The sequence below is a fragment of the Gracilinanus agilis genome, chromosome 2 (genome assembly GCF_016433145.1).
Source record: "Gracilinanus agilis isolate LMUSP501 chromosome 2, AgileGrace, whole genome shotgun sequence".
Taxonomy (NCBI): Eukaryota; Metazoa; Chordata; class Mammalia; order Didelphimorphia; family Didelphidae; genus Gracilinanus; species Gracilinanus agilis.
The window spans coordinates 563126682-563134848 of NC_058131.1; positions in this window are offsets into that span (position 1 = coordinate 563126682).

An 8167-nucleotide genomic window follows, 5' to 3' on the forward strand; every position below is an offset into this window, starting at 1 on the left:
TATATATATATATATGTCTGAGGATTATTTATTAAGAGAATTATCCACTAAATGCATGTCGGCTATGGGGTGTGTGTGTGTGTGAAGGAGGGGGTGAAGGGGAAAGTAAAAACATGAATCATGGAAAATTTTTCTAAAAAATAAAATATTAAAAAAGAGAATTATCCTCTAAAATGACATTTCAATAGCAACTAATAAAATTTTCATATTCAATGGATCTGTGATCTTGTCTACATGTATGGTTTTTCAAAACCCACAAATTTGGTTTCATTGTGAAAAATTTGAACTTTTCCCACTGGACACATGTGGGTTGTCAAATATAGTTTTCCTACTCCAAATGATTTCCTCTCTCCCCCATGCCCCCAGGACAAGACTTAGAAGTAAATTCATATAATTAATAAGTACACAGCCAGATATACGCCCATGAGATTCCTATGCAAAAAAGTTGGTGATTTCAGGGCCTTAGCTCATTGAGCACGCCTTCAATTATGACTGGCAATATTAACTGTTCCATTTGTATTCCTGAGGCTTTTTTAATTGAGTCAATGTCTACAAACAGTGAAGAACTATTTAGAAATTAATTAATTTGGTTTTTGTCATAACAATGTAAAAAATCATCTTTTGTTGAGAAAACCGATTCCTTTTCATTATGTAAAAATACTGCATCAGTCCCTCAAAGGAAACAAATAATTCTTATAATTGTGAAACAGTACTGCTTACCGTCAGACAGTAATGACTTTAATAACGTAGAGAACTTAGTTCAAACAAACAAACAATTATAGTTGACAACAGAAACCCAATCCAGGATGACTCTAATTAAAGAATTTGGTTATAGACATTCCCTTTTTTTAGAAGGGTCAGTTAGAGTTCTATAGGCTCATCTCCAGACCTAAGACATCATTTAACCATATTAAAGAGACATTTAAAACTTTTGTGGATCCTCAATAGCCAATATCCTGAGGAACTGGAGAAACATCTAAAGGATGTGAGAGATGCCATGATAGCCATCTAACCCTTCATATGATCAACTGGAATCATTATCAGAATTTTAAAAGAGGTTTTAAATAACACAACTGAAGTCCTGAAATATTAATGTATAAATTTTGGATCTTCTCAAGCATATTTTATTGTAACTCTAAAAACAAAAGAATTGTTCTAGACCCTATGTTACTGTATTGGTCCAAACAGAGGTCACACTTTTCCTCTAGAGTGAGCTTATAAAAAAACCTGATTATGGTTCATGATCAACCCTCCCCCCCCCCAACTGTCTACCTATGTATTCTTTCCTCTTCCCAGAGATCTAATTTTAGGAATGTGGCTGGATGGTCTATATTCAAACTAATACAGTAATTACAGACCAGTTAACCACTTGACAGAAAATCTTCAGTCAAAACAGTTAAGAGTATTTTAAGTTTCATATGTGGCTCTCTTCATAGAAAAGAAATTAGAGCAATGTTTCTCAACCAGTATGTGTGGCAAGACCAGTCTATCTAGAAATTTGGAATGAGTTAAAAACCACCCACAAAAGCTCACTTTTTCTCCTGTTTAAATCATATGAAATGACTCCCTTTTTTATTTTCGTTGTCATAAATCGAAGACGTAGGACTAGAGGCAATATAGAACACCTCTACATAGTATCAGGACAGATCCGAGTTCAAATCCTGACTCACACATTTACTAGCTATTTTACCCTGGGAAAGTTACTTGAATTTTTCAGTCCTAGTTTCCTTATAGGTAAAATAGTGGAAAAATAACAATTATGCCACAGTGGGGTTGTGAGGATCAAATGAGATAATGTTTGTAAAGTGCTTTACAAACCTTTTTGTGCTCTGTAAATGACAGCGATTATTATTGCTATACTTTTTGGAAAGGACTAGTCTTGCCCCATTCTCCATCAATATTAAATAGTTACATTAATTTGAATTAATGCAGGAAAAACTCATTTGAACTCATGCAGGAAAAGAAAGTCTGCCTTGGAACAATAAAATTCCCAGCAATACCAAGATTAATGGTCCCTGCTCTTATTTACTCACAAATTTCCTAAAAGGCAGCAGACTCCTTCCAAAGCAGGTCATTACTTTCTCAAGGCAATTTAATCTTAGAATTGCTTAGGGCATGGGACTGCTGAATTGTATTGTACAGTCACATGTTCCTCTTTTGTTTTCCAGAGAGAACCAATGATATCACCAGGTTGATGTGAATATGAATTGGATTTAAATGAGGCAGAGTTGTTCAGTCATCAGCCTCATTCTCTCTTCCAGAGTCATCAAAGTCCAGTGGCAAGTCAACAATCAGGATGGACTGGTGATGGCTAAGAATGCTACAGTCATATAAGCCAGGAAGTCTCAGAAGACGGCCCTGAACCCAAATCTTCTTGGTTATGAAATCAACTACCTACTTATTACAGTGGTTACAGATCTCCCTGTTCATCCAGTGGTTCTTAATTTTTCCTTGTTCCACAAACTCCTTTCAACCAAAAAAAAGGACCTTCATGGTAACTGACTTAACTGTTCATACTATGACTACAACGATAACCTCTCCCCAAAACTTCAAATTATAATTTACATTAAAATGATAAAATTTTCAATTCCATCCAATCATCATGAAAACTCTAAAACTAATTATGCATGTACACTTGTCTCACCAGGTAATCTTTCCAGGCAGGAATCCTTCTTTTGTATCCCATGCAAGTGTGGTGCTAAAAGCATAGGAGGTTCTCTATAAACACCTGACTGATAATGTATGCATGTCTTCATCTATTTCTAGTACCCTGTATATTCCACAGTATCACTGAAAGATAGAGCTAGAAGACATTTGAGATTATTGAACTCTACCTTTACAAATGAGAGAAAACTGTGTTAGGGTGTGCTTATAAATGTTTAACAACAGACTTTCAAAAAACATTTTTTTTAAATAATTGACAAATGCTACAAATCAGGGCTTGATAAATTGTTTTGTTGTCCAGATTTAAGAAAGTGATGAAACAAGTGTTAATAATGCAGCTTAATCTTAAAATTATACCCTTAATCTTAAAATTATATGAGCCAACTCCAACACTCCTCTGGCGGAGACCCAGAAGTAAAGATACTTTGTCCAAAGATCACACAGTTAATTAATGGAAGTGCCAGGATTAGGACCTACATTTCCTGATTTCCAAACCAGTATTTTTGTTATTAAGCCAGGCACTCTCGAAACCTTTTCTCCCCAACAAAAATTTCTCTAGGATAGGAATTATGAAGATTTAACCTGGGTTATTTAAAATGTTCTGATATAATATACATAAAAGTCATATTATTCATGTAAATTAAGCTCAATTGCTTTAGAAATTCTCCAGAATTCTCATATTTGTCTGTTGATATTTTTGTTTTCATTTTCATAGGAGAAAAACAAACCCCAAAGGCAGCTTCTACTTTGTGAGATGTCTGCTTAGAAACCATATCTTTATATCGATAGAATTACCACCTAAATATACCAGCTAAACATTAAATTAGTAGTTGAAAAATATTTAGGAGTCAGTAAGTCTGCAGTTTGAATGGATCTGGTTCTAGTAAGAAAAAAAAATTTTGTTATTTCTGAACTGACTTCCAGAAATGTCATCCTTTATAATCTATAACAATTGTCCCTAGGGAATTTCCAGGTAGTAAAGAACATATTTTGCCTTCTCTTAAGTATGGAATTGCCTACCTCCTAGGAAAGAGCATCCTTTTATCATATCTCTGTTCAAGTTGCTCTAAACCAAGAGAAAACTTTGCCTGCCATAAAATCAATTAAAAAAATTCAGCATCATTTAATTTAATACAGACAATACTTCCTTTTGAAATTGCAGAATTACAGTTTCCCTCCAAAGCCTAGAAAGGTAACTAATCTTCTAGGATTTAGAGATGGAAGACAGCTGAGGAATCATAACACAGGAGCTCTCAATCTTTTTTGGTCCCTTTAACCCCCTTGTTTTTTAGGAAACTTTCCTCATTACTTCATCAGATAGTGAGCTCCTTGAGGGCAGGGACTGTCTTTTTATTTTTTGCTTTTACTTAAAAAATTATTTACGATAAAATTTATTTCTAAGTATCTCAGCCTCTCTCTCTCCTCCTGTACCATAGAAGGCATCACCTGACAAAAAGACACGTATATATAGTGTCTTTCAGGTTTCCATTTTTCAGTTCATTCTCTGGAGATGGATGTTCACAAGTTATTCCCCAAATATTAAATCTGTAGTTGAATATAATGTTCTCTTAGTTCTACTTTTTTCATTTCTCATAACCGGCTTATCCTTTCTCATGGCACAGTAGTATTCCATCAAAATCATATACCACAATTTGTTCAGCCATCCCCCAATTAATGCATATCCCCTTAGTTTCCAGTTCTTTGCAACCACAAAGAGAGCTGCTGTAAATATTCTAGAACATATACGTTTCTTGATCTCCCTGGGAAACAGACCCAGCAAATGCACTTCTGTGTCTAAAGGTATACACAGTTTTATAACTCTCTGGCCATAATTCCAAATTGTTCTCCAAAATGGTTAGATCAGTTCCAGTTCCACCAACAGTGTTCTCTCTCTTCCATATCCCCTCCAACATCTGTCATTTTGCCCTTTCATTATTTTAGCCAATCTGATAGGTATAGGATATCTCAAAATTGTTTTGATTTGCATTTCTCTAATTAGTAGTAATTTAGAACATTTTTTTCATATTTGATTTTTATTTCTTAATCCAAAACTGGTCTATTCCTATCTTTTTCACATTTATCAATTGGGGGAATGATTTATTCTTATAAATTTGAAAAAGTTCTCTCTATATATTTTATTTTAATTTTATTTTTATCTTTTAAACCCTTAACTTCTGTGTATTGGCTCCTAGGTGGAAGAGTGGTAAGGGTGGGCAACGGGGGTCAAGTGACATGCCCAGGGTCACACAGCTGGGAAGTGTTTGAGGCCGGATTTGAACCTAGGATCTCCCATCTCTAGGCTTGACTCTCAATCCACTGAGCTACCCAGCTGCCCCCCTCTATATATATTTTAAATATGAAATCTGTATCTGAGAAACTGTCCATAAAAATTTTTTCCAGGGACTGTCAATTATATATTTTTGTATTCATAGCACTTAACATGATGCCTAGCATATACCAGGAATTTAACAAATGTTTGACTATTCAATATGAAATGAATTGAATCCTAGAATTTTCCATGCATATGCACATTAGAAATAAAAGATTAATTTGTGATAAGGAATACTTTATTCTGTACATACATATTTTGTACATATTTTTTATCATCTAAATTGTTAAATGTTTAGCAGGATAGCCAAATAGATTAGTAAGACCTGTGATTTTGTTTCATATAACTAACAGTTTTGATATCAGCGTGATGGACTTTGTTTTGTTTTTAATAAGATACCTGCATCATGTAGATCAGCCCCCAGTTGTACATAGAGATAAGTTGATATAATAAATGGAATAAAAGCCCTTGAAAGACTTTTAACAAAGAAGGGAGCTGTTTCTCCAAGGTAATATCTACAATTGTAAATTGACTGGAAATCCATTTGGAGTTTCTAGTTACCAAAGGAGATTGATTGGCCTTCCCTCTTCCAATCTACATTTTTTCCACTAACACTATTGTTTTTTAGACTATTACAATAGGATTTTTGTTGTTCAGTTGTGTCTGACTCTTTATGATCCTATGGACCATAATGTCCATGCACATTATGGTTCATGGGGTTTTCTTGGTAAAGATACTGGAATGGTTTGCCATTGCCTTCTTCAATGGATTAAGGCAAAGAGAGACTAAGTGATTTATCCAAGGTCATATAGCTATCTGAGGTTGGATTTGAACTCAGGTCTTCCTGATTGCAGCCCTAGCATTCTATCCACTGAGCCACAAAGCTGCTTCCTGTTACAATACGATAAATCATATAGTTATTTACAGAATATTCTCCAAGGTCCTCTAGAGATCTGCATGCTCTAGTTTAGTACTTCCTACTGGAAGAGGATCAAAAAGACATCACTATATCAGTGTTAACATACAGTGTGCCTAACTGTGGCTGATCAGACCAGTATCAGCTTGGGAAGGCTCTACCACAGGCATAAATAGTTCATATGAACATTTGGAATGGGAACGTCTCTAAATTTACACATTTCACATTTCTTTTGAGCCACTGCAATTCTGCTTTGCTCCCAGAGCATAGAGTGCCTTCTTAGACGCAGGCAGATCATGCTGAATGGTCTTGGGCCAATGTTTCCCCTGTTTCACAATGGATAGTATTATTCTTATCACTGGTTGGGAACTCCCTATCTAGGGGGGTAACCATTTTATAAATAAGGAAACTGAGGTTTGATAATATAAAGTGATTTTTTCCTGACAATCAGAATTCATTAATAGCAAGTCTGGGACTGAAATTTAGGTCTTCTTAACTCCAAATCCAAGGCTTCTTTCTCTATATATCACCTAATTTTTTGAACTGAGAAACAAAAGTTGAGTGATGTTCAAGAAAGGTTTACAAGGAAATTTAAATGCTAATCGCACAAGGGGGTTAAGTCATGAGAACAACATCCAAAACCTGGATCTCAGCTAAGTATTATTCATAGCTCCTCAGTTTCCAAATGCACTTTTCCAGAGCAAACTCAAATTCTAGCACCATTTCCATAGCTGCCAAAGGGCATTCCCATCTGAATATTTTGATTTCACCTAAAATATAATACACCTAAATAGAGCTTAAGAATCTCTTCCTTTCCCGCTTTCCCATTTTTATTTCTGTCCACATCAAGAACCACCCCCTCTGTGATAGCCTTCCCTGATCTCCCACTCACAGCTCAAAGTACACTCTGCTTTCTTTAAATTTCCCCAGCTGTCCTAAATCTCTTTTTTTCCCAGTCATACTTCTCTTTATATTACACTTACCTGCATATATGTTGTTAGGAGGTAAAGATATTTGCTGAATGAATAAAAATGGCATTGTTGACATCTTATTAGGCGTTGAACTCATTTGACTTTATTCTGAGAGTCATCGTGGGAAATACAAGAAAACATACCTTTGCCCTTCAATTTACACTCTATCATAGTCGCCTAAGAAGCTGTAGATAATAAGAGAGTCCAGAGAAAGGAGAGTTTCTGTTTCTCTTTTCAGGAGAGAAGGGCAAGAAGTCAGGAGAAAGAAGGAGAAAGAGTAGGATCTGATCCAAGTTCCAAAGAGGATGGTTAGGGTTTCTATTGGGTTAACTTTGAGGAAATCTTAAGAAAGTCAATTTGTCCTCTCAAGACTTTGGTTTCTTCATCTATAAAATGAAGGAGTTAGATCACAGGACCTCTATACCATGAAAGATGGTATACGGAAAATAGTGTAGGAAAAAAATGTAAGCCAAGGCACCTAGGCTAGAAAAAACCCAAGTTATATCCAGTGGGTAGGAAAAAAAGCAGTTTAGCAAGAGCTGAAGGGTTCCCAAGGACCAATAGAAGATGAAGGTAGAAGGGAAGCCTGGAGGCCAAGTGAAGAGGGCCTTGAATGGTGGATTTAAAGAGTTGGCATCTGTACCTTTTTGGTAAGCAATGGGGAGCAATTACATTTCTGAGCAACGGAGCAATATAATTAAAGTAGTAAATCTTGGCAAAAAGACAGAAGATAGGTTGGAGTAAAGAACATAACTTCAATACAAAGTGCAATAAAGTAGCCCCACTCTAATAGGACTTTTACTGATTTATTTTGTTTTAATATATTTCATATTTGAACATATTTCTCGTCATTCAGAGTCATTCCTTGTAACAAAAAGAGGGAGAATCTTGATCATTATAATTACATGGGGTTCAATTTTTTTCATTTAAAAAAAAGAATTTCCATTTACATGCTACAGTCATTGTGTGTGTGCGTGCGTGTGCGCACAAATATATAATCTTCCTAGTTCTGTTTTTACTTTGCATCAGTTCATAAGTCTTCCCAGGTTTCTAAATAAATATTCATCCTACTTTAAAACACAATAACATTCTACTATATTTATGGACCACAATTTACTTCTCTATTTCCTAATCAATGGGCATCTATTCTATTTCTAGTTCTTTGCCACCATGAAAGTGCCAGCAAGATAATTATTTTTATTTTAAAAAACAAACCAACCCTTATTTTCCAACTTAGAATCAATACTATATATGTTACATATATATGTTATATAAGATGTTATATNC